Source organism: Salvelinus alpinus, chromosome 32 (assembly GCF_045679555.1).
Source record: "Salvelinus alpinus chromosome 32, SLU_Salpinus.1, whole genome shotgun sequence".
Lineage (NCBI taxonomy): Eukaryota > Metazoa > Chordata > Actinopteri > Salmoniformes > Salmonidae > Salvelinus > Salvelinus alpinus.
In genome coordinates, this window is record NC_092117.1 from 26,156,100 (window position 1) to 26,171,198 (window position 15,099).

General features: G+C 45.2%; 1 long non-coding RNA gene across 1 annotated transcript; it reads right to left on the reverse strand.

Moving 5' to 3' along the window:
* Positions 1 to 880: 880 nt before the first annotated feature.
* On the reverse strand, positions 881 to 2,529 carry LOC139562510 (uncharacterized). The gene is made up of 2 exons (XR_011672380.1): positions 2,446 to 2,529; positions 881 to 1,528 (listed from the first exon to the last, which is right to left on the reverse strand). It is a non-coding gene; the product is annotated as an uncharacterized lncRNA (long non-coding RNA).
* Between the last annotated feature and the right edge of the window lie 12,570 nt (positions 2,530 to 15,099).

A 15,099-nucleotide genomic window follows, 5' to 3' on the forward strand; every position in this document is an offset into this window, starting at 1 on the left:
CATGTGCAGTTGCAAACCGTAGTCTGGCTTTTTTATGGCGGTTTTGGAGCAGTGGCTTCTTCCTTGCTGAGCGGCCTTTCAGGTTATGTCAATATGGGACTCGTTTTACTGTTGATATAGATACTTTTGTACCTGTTTCCTCCAGCATCTTCACAAGGTCCTTTGCTGTGGTTGTGGGATTGATTTGCACTTTTCCCACCAAAGTACCTTCATCTCTAGGAGACAGAAAGCGTCTCCTTCTCCTGTGCGGTATGATGGCTGCGTGGTCCCATGGTGTATATACTTGCGAACTATTGTTTGAACAGATGAATGTGGTACCTTCAGGCATTTGGAAATTGCTCCCAAGGATGTACCAGACTTGTGGAGGTCTACAATTTTTTCTGATGTCTTGGCTGATTTCTTTTGATTTTCCCATGATGTCAAGCAAAGAGGCACTGAGTTTGAAGGTAGGCCTTGAAATACATCCACAGGTACACCTCCAATTGACTCAAATGGTGTCATTTAGCCTATCAGATGCTTCTAAAGCCATGACATAATTTTATGGAATTTTCCAAGCTGATTAAAGGCATAGTCAACTTAGTGTATGTGAACGTCTGACCCACTGGAATTGTGATACAGTGAATTATAAGTGAAATAATCTGTCTGTAAACATTTGTTGGAAAAATTACTTGTGTCATGCACAAAGTAGATGTCCTAACCGACTTGCCAAAACTATAGTTTGTTAACAGGAAATTTGTGTAGTGGTTGTTAAACGAATTTGAATGACTCCAACGTAAGTGTATGTAAACTTCCGACTTCAACTGTATATGATGCAATCTAACTAGACTAGAAGGCTAATTCATGTAAGCTAAATGCATTGGATACGAAACAAACACTGGCATGTGATAAAGAACAACATGTCCAGTTTAATGATATAAATGCATATCAAACAGGAATACATATTTAATGATATGAATACAGCTTTGTAACATTACTGATGCAGATGAACTGTAGGCACATGATGCCCAAGCCTCAAAACCAGAACCACGTGGAGACATCAACACTGGTCATTTTTAAGAAATCCTAACATTTGTATTGCTTTTTTTGTATCTGTGCATCAGTCCTGAAGAAAACACAGTCCATTGTACAAAATAAGTAACTCCCAAGTGAGGGATATCAAGGAAATTAAACTCCAACATTCATAAGCTTGTGGGTACAATTAGTCATGACAGCCACAGGTTATTTTTTATAGACAGGACAGGAGTTTACTTGTTTTTGTTCCAGCCATTTACTAACACCTAATTCAACACATTGTGGTCTGAATGGAAGACTTGCACACAGTGCAATCTCCTGGGACAGAAATCACATTTGTATTTTAGAATGAGCTTCATAAGTTACAATGTCCTAACAAATCTGCATGATAAACAATAACATGGGTGTTTCTATCTAACATTGTGATGTTGCACACTACTGAATAATATCCTGGGATATGGTGAATATCCTGGTGACTGGGAGTTCTTTACATCTGCAGGGTGGGATGTTCTTCAACCTGGAACAAGCAGAGACAAGGTGAGACAATATTAACCTGGTTAGTGCTGGTTCAATTAACCTGGTTAGTGCTGGTTCAATTAACCTGGTTAATGCTGGTTCAATTACCCTGGTTAATGCTGGTTCAATTAACCTGGTTAGTGCTGGTTCAATTAACCTGGTTAATGCTGGTTCAATTAACCTGGTTTGTGCTGGTTCAATTAACCTGGTTAGTGCTGGTTCAATTAACCTGGTTAATGCTGGCTCAATTAACCTGGTTAGTGCTGGTTCAATTAACCTGGTTAGTGCTGGTTCAATTAACCGGGTTAGTGCTGGTTCAATTAACCTGGTTAGTGCTGGTTCAATTAACCTGGTTAATGCTGGTTCAATTAACCTGGTTAGTGCTGGTTCAATTAACCTGGTTAGTGCTGGTTCAATTAACCTGGTTAGTGCTGGTTCAATTAACCTGGTTAGTGCTGGTTCAATTAACCTGGTTAGTGCTGTTTCAAGTTGCTGAAGCAACAACTATGTTTATTAACGTGCAATCGTTTTGTTAACAGTTTGGCAATTTTTTGGCTTGGTCAAGTTGTTTACAGTAACTTATCCTCAAATTTTAACTAGAAATTCCAAGGTTCGGGATTTCCTTTTCCCATTGCGCTTTAGTGACTACTTGTGGCGGCCCGGGCACCTGCAAGCTGACGTAGGTCGCCATCTGTACAATGTTTCCTCCGACACATTGGTGCAGCTGGCTTCCGGGTTAAGCGAGCAGTGTGTCAAGAAGCTATGCTTGGTAGGGTTGTGTTTCGGAGGATGCATGGCTCTTGACCTTCCCGAGTCAGTACGGGAGTTGCACCCATGGGACAAGACTGTAACTACCAATTAGATATAATGACATTGGAGGAAAAAGGGGTAAAAAGTACAAAAAAAAAAAAATGTTACCTTCAAACAAGTCGGCAGGACTGTTTTCTCCTGTCGAGACAATGCATTTGAGTGAAAAAAGATCAGGTGCCCACTTCAGTCCCTGAAAACAAATGGGAAAAACGATTTGCTACATGTAATTTAGCTGGCTGGCAAGTTCACCAAATTATGATTGAAAACTGCCCGGGATTTCACAATTGACACATTGGTGAATCTACGATTAGTTAGTTTCGTTGTTTATCTCTACATTTGAGGCCAGGAAAAGACTAGAGTGCTTATACCTGTAAATGTGTAATGTCAATCTATCACCATTGATGGTTGTAATCAGGGGCAAGCCTCAACAAGACAAGCCTCAACTAGACAAGCCTCAACAAGACAAGCCTCAACAATTATATCCGCTTTAACCGGGAGCCAAGATGTCCACATAAGGTACCAGATGTAATGAAAAGTATTTAATTTTAAATCACCAGTCAGTAGATTTTCCCTTCTCCAGGGTGTTTCGAATTTCATCCTGAAATCCAGCCTCACGCACTGCTGGTGCCGAACCTTCAAATGTTACACGGACGTGCTGAGACATCGATATTTAGGAGTGTTATAATTATTATTGCTCTGAGAGCACCTGCACTCAACCTGAGTCAAATAGATTTTACTTGCGGTGACTAAAAAGTGGAATAGGGGTAGTCTGAGGCCGGTACCCCAGGGACCATGAGAGACCTGCTGACAGAAATGACAGGATAGTTCCACACACACACACTGTGGGTGCAGCAGGAAGCCTAGTGGTTAGTGTGTTGGGCCAGTAACCGAAAGGTTGCTGGACCGAATCCCTGAGCTGACAAGGTAAAAATCGGTTGTTCTGCCCCTGAGCAAGCCAGTTAACCCACTGTTCCCAGGGCGCCGTGGATGTCGATTAAGGCGGCCCCCCGCACCTCTCTGATTCAGAGGGGTTGGGTTAAATGCAGAAGACACATTTCAGTTGAATGCATTCAGTTGTACAACTGACTAGGTATCCCCCTTTCCCTTCCCTTTGCTATACACAGACCCTCACACTGACAGCCCATTGATTCAGAACACGTCTATTCCCTGGGGATTTATACCTAGTGCTTAGGTGATGTTCCGCCCTGGCAGAAGCAAATCCAAGACCATGGTAATTATATACTGTAGGTCAGAGACCACTATGGACACCTGAACCACCATGCAATACATGGAGTTCCCCTATGCATGACACTTCGGCCAATTACTGAGCAGGCTAGAGTTTATTTTCTGTCAGGCACAGACAACTCAGCCTCTCTGGGTGCTGGGGGCGTATAGGCCAGGTAGAACAGGATGAATGGGAATCAGTGAACACTGTGAGGCTGCTGCTGGAGGCAGTTAGGTGTTGAATCAAACACTTCCACAGCTGTCTCAGCATCTGTCTGGTCCTAATGAAGAAGAGAGAGAGAGAAGGAGCTGCCCACCCCGGCCCACCATGTGCCCAGCAGGAGCTGTCAATGGAGCCACATCCAGGGCACACCTAGTGAAAATATTTGTCCACTTTCTGCTGAAAAGGGTCTTATACCAAAATATCAAGACTAAGGGCTCAATTCAATTGAATCTGCATGGCAGTATTTAGACAGTATCATACAAACATGCCATTTTTTATTGTGGTCAAAAAAATAGCTGAAGGGTTGTGGGTAATATTAGAATACTCTATAGATGATCTCCTCACGGGTAGATTATTCAAGACGCGTGTATGGGATGTAGTTTATAAACATAGAAACAGCTAAACATAGAAAGGGTGGAATGAGCATTAGTTGTGAAAGTGGCTGAGAAACTGTTAGTTGGTTTTCCGGAAACTTCTTCATCCCCATATGGCTTCTCCTTTCTTTCTTTCTGTATGATTGTTTAGGAAGAAAGGGAAGAAAATATGTTGGAAAAGTGACAGCCAATGAAGATCTATAACAAATCCAATTCAACAAAATAGTGTATAATGTGTCCATTCATGCTGAAAAAGATTTCTGTCTTCACATTGCTAGGTGCTGCCCACACTGATCAGGAGCTCCTTTTCAGTGTAAATTGGGAAGGCAAGAAGCAGCTAAGGGCCTTCAAAGGTGTGAAATCCAAGGTTTTTCTTTTGTCATTACGCCCTTTTCTTTAACCCTCACAGGGACAGACCATCCAGCCGTATCTACCCGGTTCAATATCTTCCACGTAATCCATATATCATCATCATCTCATATTTGACTGGGAGCAGGTGGCTAGGAAATCAATAAACTCAACTGCAGAGTGAAGAGTGCACACACACACAGACACACACACACACAGGCTCACACACACAGACACACAAGCACACACACTTCTCTTACAACTTCACAATGTAGCCAGCCTCTGTACGATATGTGGGGCATGCATTCACTGCTTGTTAGCTATAATAATGAAAATGACATCCAAATATCTCTTCTGGAATACAAACATTCTGAACGCAGAGGGAAAACATTTGTACAAGCTTCAGCTGCAGCAGGATCTTTGTAATGATCAGCTTCTCGTACACACGCCAAGCAGTCAGGCATGCAGGCATGCAGGCATCATCCCGGCTTACCTCAGGGGAGGCATCATGCCCTGGGAGTCACCCAGCTGAAGACACGAAAAGACGGAAGACAAGATAGAGGGAAGAGGGGAAGAAGGGATGAGAGCCCCCCGGAGAGCAACAGAGCATATTGGTCTAAGGAGTGAGTCAGCAGAAACAAGGGCAGGGGAGGAGGGAGGAAATGAAGGGAGGAAAGGAAGGAGAGATGGAGAGCAGGAGGGAGGGCTAGATACCAAGGGAGGGGCTGTCGTTCCACCCTGGTGATATAATGCAGGCAATCCCGCTAAGTGCTGCCCAATGGTTCCATTTCTGGAATGAGAGGCATTATGACAGATAGGCTAATCGAGATGACACGTCCCCATGTCTGTGAAGACTGTATTCTGTAGAAAGCTAATCTCTGCTGCAATTTTCCTAGCCGATACACACACAGACGCACTCAAACACACGCACGCACGCATACACATACGGACACACATACACTCTCTCTCACACACACGGACGCGCAGATCAGATCTTCCTTAATGCGAGTCCATGACATTAAGCAGCATTGCTCTGCTGACCATGCAACATTGAGCCTTTCACAGTGAAGCACCACTTACATGCTGATCAGCTTCAGATAGGAAGAGAATGAGAAAGATGGAGAAGGGGAAGAGGGGAGAAGAGGAGGGGAGAAGAGGAGGAGGGGAGAAGAGAAGGAGGAGAGAAGAGGAGAAGGAGGAGAGAAGAGGAGAAGGGGAGGAGAGGAAAAGAGGAGGAGGAGAGAAGGGGAGGAGGGGAGAAGAGAATGAGGGGAGAAGAGGAAGAGGGGAGAAGAGCAGGAGGGGAGAAGAGGAAAATGAGAGAAGAGGAGGAGGAGGGTAGAAGAGAAGGAGAGGAGAAGAGAAGGAGAAGGAGGAGAGAAGAGGAGAAGGGGAGGAGAGGAAAAGAGGTGGAGGAGAGAAGGGGAGGAGGGGAGAAGAGAAGGAGGGGAGAAGATGAGGAGGGGAGAAGAGGAGGAGGGGAGAAGAGGAAGATGAGAGAAGAGGATGAGGGGAGAAGAGGAGGAGGGTAGAAGAGAAGGAGAGGAGAAGAGAAGGAGGAGAGAAGAGGAGAAGGAGGAGAGAAGAGGAGAAGGGAAGGAGAGGAAAAGAGGAGGAGGAGAGAAGGGGAGGAGGGGAGAAGAGAAGGAGGGGAGAAGAGAAGGAGGGGAGAAGAGGAAGAGGGGAGAAGAGAAGGAGGAGAGAAGAGGATGAGGGGAGAAGATGAGGGGAGAAGAGGAGGAGGGGAGAAGAGAAGGAGGAGAGAAGAGGAGGCGGGGAGAAGAGGAGGAGGGGAGAAGAGGAGGGGAGAAGAGGAGGAGGGGAGAAGATAATGAGGAGAGAAGTGGATGAGGGGAGATGAGGAGGGGAGAAGAGAAGAGGAGGAGGGTAGAATAGAAGGAGGAGAGAAGAGGTGGAGGGGAGGAGAGGAAAAGAGGAGGAGAGAAGAGGAGGAGGAGAGAAGAGGATGAGGGGAGAAGTGGAGGAGGGGAGAAGATTAGGAGTATGATTCATTGAGCAGGTATGTCTGATGCTCTTGTACTTGTTACTTTGTTGTGGGTGTTAATTGGGCTTTGTCATTTAGGAGCAGGGTTTTTTACTGACTGTGTCTCGTTATTATTCAAACATTAAAACATTTCCTTTAAAACATTTCCTTTAAAACATTTCTTTATAAAATTTCCTTGTGTCCGCTGATTCTGTTACAGTATGTATCTGGGGCCTCTTTTATAAAATGGACTTACGATCAATTTTGATCTTAAGTCTGACTTACGCAGAAAACCACATATAAGTAGTTTATAAAACCTTACTTTGACGTGGAAATTATCTTATCTCTATGCAAAGTCTAGACTTGACGTAAGTGATTTTCCTGCTGGTTATGTAGGGGTATTGCAGTTTGGGAAACATATGCCTCCAAGCCTGTGGTGAACTTTGCATTAGCTTCATGAACAATTTGTTAGGAATGATCAATTAAAGGTGTGAGGAATTAATTGCCAGATGCAAGGTGCTTTGAATTAACAGGATGCCATGTTCTATAAATAGTGTGTCAAATTAGAAAAAAGTAACCATGACTGTTCTTGCGTTATTGGAAGACATTGAAAACCGTACTTTTAGAAGGGAGAGAATTTTCAGAGACCGGAATGACTTTTTTGTGCATGATAATCCATGGCTATTCCTGACTAAAGCCTCATTTGTGCTAGCATTCTATAAGGGGAAATCGCTGATTGTAAGGCACGTTCAGGTGCTGTCAATTTGAAGTTAATTTGAGATTTATAGATCACAGGTGTGTAAGTTACACATGGGCTTCTTAGAACCTGCATAAGCAAGATTTTTTATGCTCAGTATCCTTTATGAATCCAACGTAAGCACACTGTCGGAAATAATCTTACCATTAAATTCAAGTATAAATCTAAGATTTTTTTAATTTTTATAAAGGAGGCCCCTGGCTCTCTTCTTACTTGTCATGTAAACTAAGATACCAGTTTAGAAAAAAATCTAATAATATATATATATATATATATCAGATAATAAATATTTTTTGATATCATGAAATTGTAAAAAATGCGGAGTAAAATCTTATATGCTTTCTAATAAGGCAGTCGTGAATGTAAAGAGGTTATAGGCATCTCATGAGTGCCTGGCCTTCTTCTTCTTAGGCTGAATACACCCAGACTCCAAAGTGCAGTCCAGGTCCAAGTGGGGAGCAAAGAGCTACACTCTGTATGTCTCTGTGATGTGGAGTCGTCCGACAGGCTGCTTGGTGCGGTTCAAGGAAGGACACCACATCTCCTGCCACAGGTGTCATTTGATGTTTCAACCCACGGCCAGGTCGTCAAGCTTATTCCGGCCACTGGCAGTGTAGAGCACGGGGTCCACAAGTGAGTGGTAGAACTCTGGTACAATGTGGCCGTGGATAGTCTGGGGCCCTTGCTGGCCAGTCTGGGGCCCTTCCTCTGGGGTCACGAGAGGGTCAGGGTTGGGTGTGCTGCAGAGGTTGAAGAGAACAGTAGTGTTTTTTATATACTTGTACTCCAGGGGCTCCTTGAGGCCCCTCAAGCTCTCACGCTGCTCTTCCACCCTCCTCTTTCTCTCCTGGACCTAAAAAAGAAAGGGAAGGTCAGAGAAGGTGGAGAGGTCTTTATCACAGACAGAAAATATCAACACTTCAGAGAATTATTGAGATTAATTAAGATGATGTTATAACTGATCAAGGAACACAGCACTACCATGATGAGTCTAAATCTTTACTAATGTGGGTGTGTAAGGGTTTAGATGTGATCATGGGGCATGACCCTACCGCAGCCATTAGAAAGTCCTTCTGGTAGGGGAAGAACATTTCTCAGGCATCACGGAGTGCAGTCCAGAAAGAGTAATGCCTATCAGGCCGTCTCAGGTTCACACCCTCACCCACTTCCTGTTGGGCCAGTTTCCTCAGAATGGAGATCCTCAACTGCTCCCCGTTGGTCCTGTTTCCTCAGGATGGGGGTCCTCAGCAGTCAGTGTTGGGGAGTAGTGAACTAGTAATTGAACTACATTTTGAAGTATCTTGGGGGTAGTTGAACTAAATCAAGGTAGTGTTTTCACTAGTTCATTACTTTTTTGCCTGTAGCAGTGTAGCTACCTACTGGAACTACACACTACTGTTTCACCATGTAGCAGTGTAGCTACCTACTGGAACTACACACTACTGTTTTACCATGTAGCAGTATAGCTACCTACTGGAACTACACACTACTGTTTTACCATGTAGGAGTGTAGCTACCTACTGGAACTACACACTACTGTTTTACCATGTAGGAGTGTAGCTACCTACTGGAACTACACACTACTGTTTTACCATGTAGGAGTGTAGCTACCTACTGGAACTACACACTACTGTTTTACCATGTAGCAGTGTAGCTACCTACTGGAACTACACACTACTGTTTTACCATGTAGGAGTGTAGCTACCTACTGGAACTACACACTACTGTTTTACCATGTAGCAGTGTAGCTACCTACTGGAACTACACACTACTGTTTTACCATGTAGCAGTATAGCTACCTACTGGAACTACACAGTACTGTTTTTGCCTGTAGCAGTGTAGCTACCTACTGGAACTATACACTACTGTTTTACCATGTAGCAGTATAGCTACCTACTGGAACTACACAGTACTGTTTTTGCCTGTAGCAGTGTAGCTACCTACTGGAACTACACACTACTGTTTTACCATGTAGCAGTATAGCTACCTACTGGAACTACACACTACTGTTTTTGCCTGTAGCAGTGTAGCTATCTACTGGAACTACACACTAATGTTTTACCATGTAGCAGTGTAGCTACCTACTGGAACTACACACTACTGTTTTACCATGTAGCAGTGTAGCTACCTACTGGAACTATACACTACTGTTTTACCATGTAGCAGTATAGCTACCTACTGGAACTACACACTACTGTTTTACCATGTAGCAGTATAGCTACCTACTGGAACTATACACTACTGTTTTACCATGTAGCAGTATAGCTACCTACTGGAACTACACACTACTGTTTTACCATGTAGGAGTGTAGCTACCTACTGGAACTACACACTACTGTTTTACCATGTAGCAGTGTAGCTACCTACTGGAACTACACACTACTGTTTTACCATGTAGCAGTATAGCTACCTACTGGAACTACACAGTACTGTTTTTGCCTGTAGCAGTGTAGCTACCTACTGGAACTATACACTACTGTTTTACCATGTAGCAGTATAGCTACCTACTGGAACTACACAGTACTGTTTTTGCCTGTAGCAGTGTAGCTACCTACTGGAACTACACACTACTGTTTTACCATGTAGCAGTGTAGCTACCTACTGGAACTATACACTACTGTTTTACCATGTAGCAGTATAGCTATCTACTGGAACTACACACTACTGTTTTACCATGTAGCAGTGTAGCTACCTACTGGAACTACACACTACTGTTTTACCATGTAGCAGTGTAGCTACCTACTGGAACTACACACTACTGTTTTACCATGTAGAGGTGTAGATAACTACTGTAACTAAACACTACTGTTTTACCATGTAGCAGTGTAGCTACCTACTGGAACTACACACTACTGTTTTACCATGTAGAGGTGTAGATAACTACTGTAACTACACACTACTGTTTCACCATGTAGCAGTGTAGCTACCTACTGGAACTACACACTACTGTTTTACCATGTAGAGGTGTAGATAACTACTGGAACTATACACTACTCTTTTTGCAAAAATAGAATAAAATATGGGTGAAATAGGCAATAATGTCCTTTCTTTTTCAGCATTAGTCCTGCCTAATTCTCACTCCTCACACTGCTGAAGGTGCATAGTGTCCTCAAGGATGTCGGAGTCTTCATGGTCTCCAGGAGAGGAGGCGGTAAGCAGACACTCAAGCTCCTGAGAGAAGGGTGAGGAAAGGGCGGAGGTAGAGGGAGAGGACTGGCAGGCATTTTCATCACCCCTTACTGAGGCTTGCTCAGGCTGGAGGTTTTACTTCGGAGTGAGGTTGTCTCCCTTTAGACAGTAGTCCTCACATTTATTGCAGGGAACAATGCCTCTGCGAAGGCCATTGCACCTCTTGCACCTCTGAAATATCAACAACAAAGGTTGTCGTAGAAGATGTTCATAGCTTGACTACCAGTTCACTTTTCCTTCTTTTGTAAGTGTTTTTCTAGAAGTTGCTGGCTATATCAGCTTAGTTCTAATTTAGGTCTTATCTTTTCCATAATGGTCAGTGAACAATTAAAAAGCAAAAAATTGCATTCATCAGGAACAATAATTAATCACATTTATATCAAACAGACAAATGACTAGTTGGTTCTACAGAATGTTGGGGATACCTTCCAGAACCCTGGTAACAATAGCTGGGTCATTCAGAATGTAGAGCTTCTGTGATGGGCAAACATTGTTGCATAGAACATTGAGAAGTTCTAGGACTCCAAACTAGGTCACTTACCTTGAAAACATGTTTTTACTGTATGGCGCATCGGTTTATTTCCACAGAATGTGCAGGTGGTGTCTGTGACCTCAGTGAGTTGAGCAGCCAGCTGGTCCTTCATACTGTCCTTAGTTGCCCCACTCATATGGGAGAGTTTATTCAGCTAACAAAGTAAATGTTTTGAATCTCCAGGGTAATCAGAGTAACTCTAGACATGATAATGAACAGAGTATTCAGAGACCCTTCTCATAAATTTCATCATCACAATTTACAATTCTAGTTCATATTTATTTATCGAATCTCTATTGCCTTCTAAACTCAGTTAGGACATATAATCTTTGGTGTGTGGCATGTGTGTGTGTGTGTGTGTGTGTGTGTGTGTGTGTGTGTGTGTGTGTGTGTGTGTGTGTGTGTGTGTGTGTGTGTGTGTGTGTGTGTGTGTGTGTGTGTGTGTGTGTGTGTGTGTGTGTGTGTGTGTGTGTATGACAGACAGAAACAATGTTAGACTAACTGATGCATTTGAATGAGTGAGTCTTTCTAACTGTCAAGCTTGTCAGCAAAACATCTGGGACCTCTGTGGGCCTTTACAGTAGATGGTATACCAGGAAACACACACACACACGCACACGCACACACGCACACACACACACGCACACACGCACACACGCACACACACACACACACACACACACACACACACACACACACACACACACACACACACACACACACACACACACACACACACACACACACACACAGTGCCTTCAGAACATGGAAAGTACATTAACCAAACCGATACAAGCCACACAACCCCTGTTGGTTCCTTGGCGTTCCATGTCCATAATGAGGTTGGTTATTTACCTCCAGGGGCATGATTTGATTGGCCGTCGGCTCCTTCCACACACCATCCCTCAACAAGATTAGAAATATAATTGGGTGAAATGGGCATCCAGGCTGCTGATCTCCGGCAGACCCAGGGACCATGCGTCATCCAGCTCAGCAACGTCACCCTGCACTGGGGAAGGGATTCATCACCAGGCCTCTTCCCGTCTGGCGCTCCGAGCACAGCATCCACGGCGCCAGCACTGTGGGGAGAGGGCAGGCCAGATTCTGTCTGCTTCCAAATGACACTCTCTCTATTCACTCTCTGTATAATGCACTTTACTTTTGGCCAGTAGTATAGAAATACTCGGAATATGATGCACTACTTCTGGTCAGAGCCTGTCTGTCTGTCTGTCTGTCTGTCTGTCTGTCTGTCTGTCTGTCTGTCTGTCTGTCTGTCTGTCTGTCTGTCTGTCTGTCTGTCTGTCTGTCTGTCTGTCTGTCTGTCTGTCTGTCTGTCTGTCTGTCTGTCTGTCTGTCTGTCTGTCTGTCTGTCTGTGGCAGCTGGTATGTCTGTCTATAGTAGCTGGTCTGTCTGTCTGTCTGTCTGTCTGTCTGTCTGTCTGTCTGTCTGTCTGTCTGTCTGTCTGATTGTCTGTGGCAGCTGGTATGTCTGTCTATAGCAGCTGGTCTGTCTGTCTGTCTGTCTGTCTGTCTGTCTGTCTGTGTCTGTAGCAGCCTATCTGTCTGTAGCAGCCTATCTGTCTGTAGCAGCCTGTCTGTCTGTAGCAGCCTGTCTGTCTGTCTGTCTCTGTATCTTTTTGTGTGTCTGTCTGTCTGTCTGTCTGTCTGTCTGTCTGTCTGTCTGTCTGTCTGTCTGTCTGTCTGTCTGTCTGTCTGTCTGTGTCTGTAGCAGCCTATCTGTCTGTAGCAGCCTATCTGTCTGTAGCAGCCTGTCTGTCTGTAGCAGCCTGTCTGTCTGTCTGTCTGTGTATCTTTGTGTGTGTCTGTAGCAGCCTGTCTGTCTGTCTGTGTATCTTTTTGTGTGTCTGTAGCAGCCTGTCTGTCTGTCTGTCTGTCTGTCTGTCTGTCTGTCTGTCTGTCTGTCTGTCTGTCTGTGTATCTTTTTGTGTGTCTGTAGCAGCCTGTCTGTCTGTCTGTAGCAGCCTGTCTGTCTGTCTGTCTGTCTGTAGCAGCCTGTCTGCCTGTCTGTAGCAGCCTGTCTGTCTGTCTGTCTGTAGCAGCCTGTCTGTCTGTCTGTCTGTAGCAGCCTGTCTGTCTGTCTGTAGCAGCCTGTCTGTCTGTCTGTCTGTCTGTCTGTCTGTCTGTCTGTCTGTCTGTCTGTCTGTCTGTCTGTCTGTCTGTCTGTCTGTCTGTCTGTAGCAGCCTGTCTGACTGTCTGTCTGTCTGTCTGTAGCAGCCTGTCTGTCTGTGTCTGTAGCAGCCTATCTGTCTGTAGCAGCCTATCTGTCTGTAGCAGCCTGTCTGTCTGTAGCAGCCTGTCTGTCTGTCTGTCTGTGTATCTTTTTGTGTGTCCGTAGCAGCCTGTCTGTCTGTCTGTGTATCTTTTTGTGTGTCTGTAGCAGCCTGTCTGTCTGTCTGTCTGTCTGTCTGTCTGTCTGTCTGTCTGTCTGTCTGTCTGTCTGTGTATCTTTTTGTGTGTCTGTAGCAGCCTGTCTGTCTGTCTGTAGCAGCCTGTCTGTCTGTCTGTCTGTCTGTCTGTCTGTCTGTCTGTCTGTCTGTCTGTCTGTCTGTCTGTCTGTCTGTCTGTAGCAGCCTGTCTGCCTGTCTGTAGCAGCCTGTCTGTCTGTCTGTAGCAGCCTGTCTGTCTGTCTGTAGCAGCCTATCTGTCTGTGTGTCTGTAGCAGCCTGTCTGCCTGTCTGTCTGTAGCAGCCTGTCTGTCTGTCTGTAGCAGCCTGTCTGTCTGTCTGTCTGTCTGTCTGTCTGTCTGTCTGTCTGTCTGTCTGTCTGTCTGTCTGTCTGTGTCTGTAGCAGCCTATCTGTCTGTAGCAGCCTATCTGTCTGTAGCAGCCTGTCTGTCTGTAGCAGCCTGTCTGTCTGTCTGTCTGTGTATCTTTGTGTGTGTCTGTAGCAGCCTGTCTGTCTGTCTGTGTATCTTTTTGTGTGTCTGTAGCAGCCTGTCTGTCTGTCTGTCTGTCTGTCTGTCTGTCTGTCTGTCTGTCTGTCTGTCTGTCTGTCTGTCTGTCTGTCTGTCTGTCTGTCTGTCTGTCTGTGTATCTTTTTGTGTGTCTGTAGCAGCCTGTCTGTCTGTCTGTAGCAGCCTGTCTGTCTGTCTGTCTGTCTGTCTGTAGCAGCCTGTCTGCCTGTCTGTAGCAGCCTGTCTGTCTGTCTGTCTGTAGCAGCCTGTCTGTCTGTCTGTCTGTAGCAGCCTGTCTGTCTGTCTGTAGCAGCCTGTCTGTCTGTCTGTCTGTCTGTCTGTCTGTCTGTCTGTCTGTCTGTCTGTCTGTCTGTAGCAGCCTGTCTGACTGTCTGTCTGTCTGTCTGTAGCAGCCTGTCTGTCTGTGTCTGTAGCAGCCTATCTGTCTGTAGCAGCCTATCTGTCTGTAGCAGCCTGTCTGTCTGTAGCAGCCTGTCTGTCTGTCTGTCTGTGTATCTTTTTGTGTGTCCGTAGCAGCCTGTCTGTCTGTCTGTGTATCTTTTTGTGTGTCTGTAGCAGCCTGTCTGTCTGTCTGTCTGTCTGTCTGTCTGTCTGTCTGTCTGTCTGTCTGTGTATCTTTTTGTGTGTCTGTAGCAGCCTGTCTGTCTGTCTGTAGCAGCCTGTCTGTCTGTCTGTCTGTCTGTCTGTCTGTCTGTCTGTCTGTCTGTCTGTCTGTCTGTCTGTCTGTCTGTCTGTAGCAGCCTGTCTGCCTGTCTGTAGCAGCCTGTCTGTCTGTCTGTAGCAGCCTGTCTGTCTGTCTGTAGCAGCCTATCTGTCTGTGTGTCTGTAGCAGCCTGTCTGCCTGTCTGTCTGTAGCAGCCTGTCTGTCTGTCTGTAGCAGCCTGTCTGTCTGTCTGTCTGTCTGTCTGTCTGTCTGTCTGTCTGTCTGTCTGTCTGTCTGTCTGTCTGTCTGTCTGTCTGTCTGTCTGTCTGTCTGTCTGTCTGTAGCAGCCTGTCTGTAGCAGCCTGTCTGTCTGTCTGTCTGTCTGTCTGTCTGTCTGTCTGTAGCAGCCTGTCTGTAGCAGCCTGTCTGTCTGTCTGTAGCAGCCTGTCTGTAGCAGCCTGTCTGTCTGTCTGTAGCAGCCTATCTCAGTGGAAATGAGGGAACACAGGCTTCATCAGCACATTCAGTTCCACCACCTACCAACCAGCAACC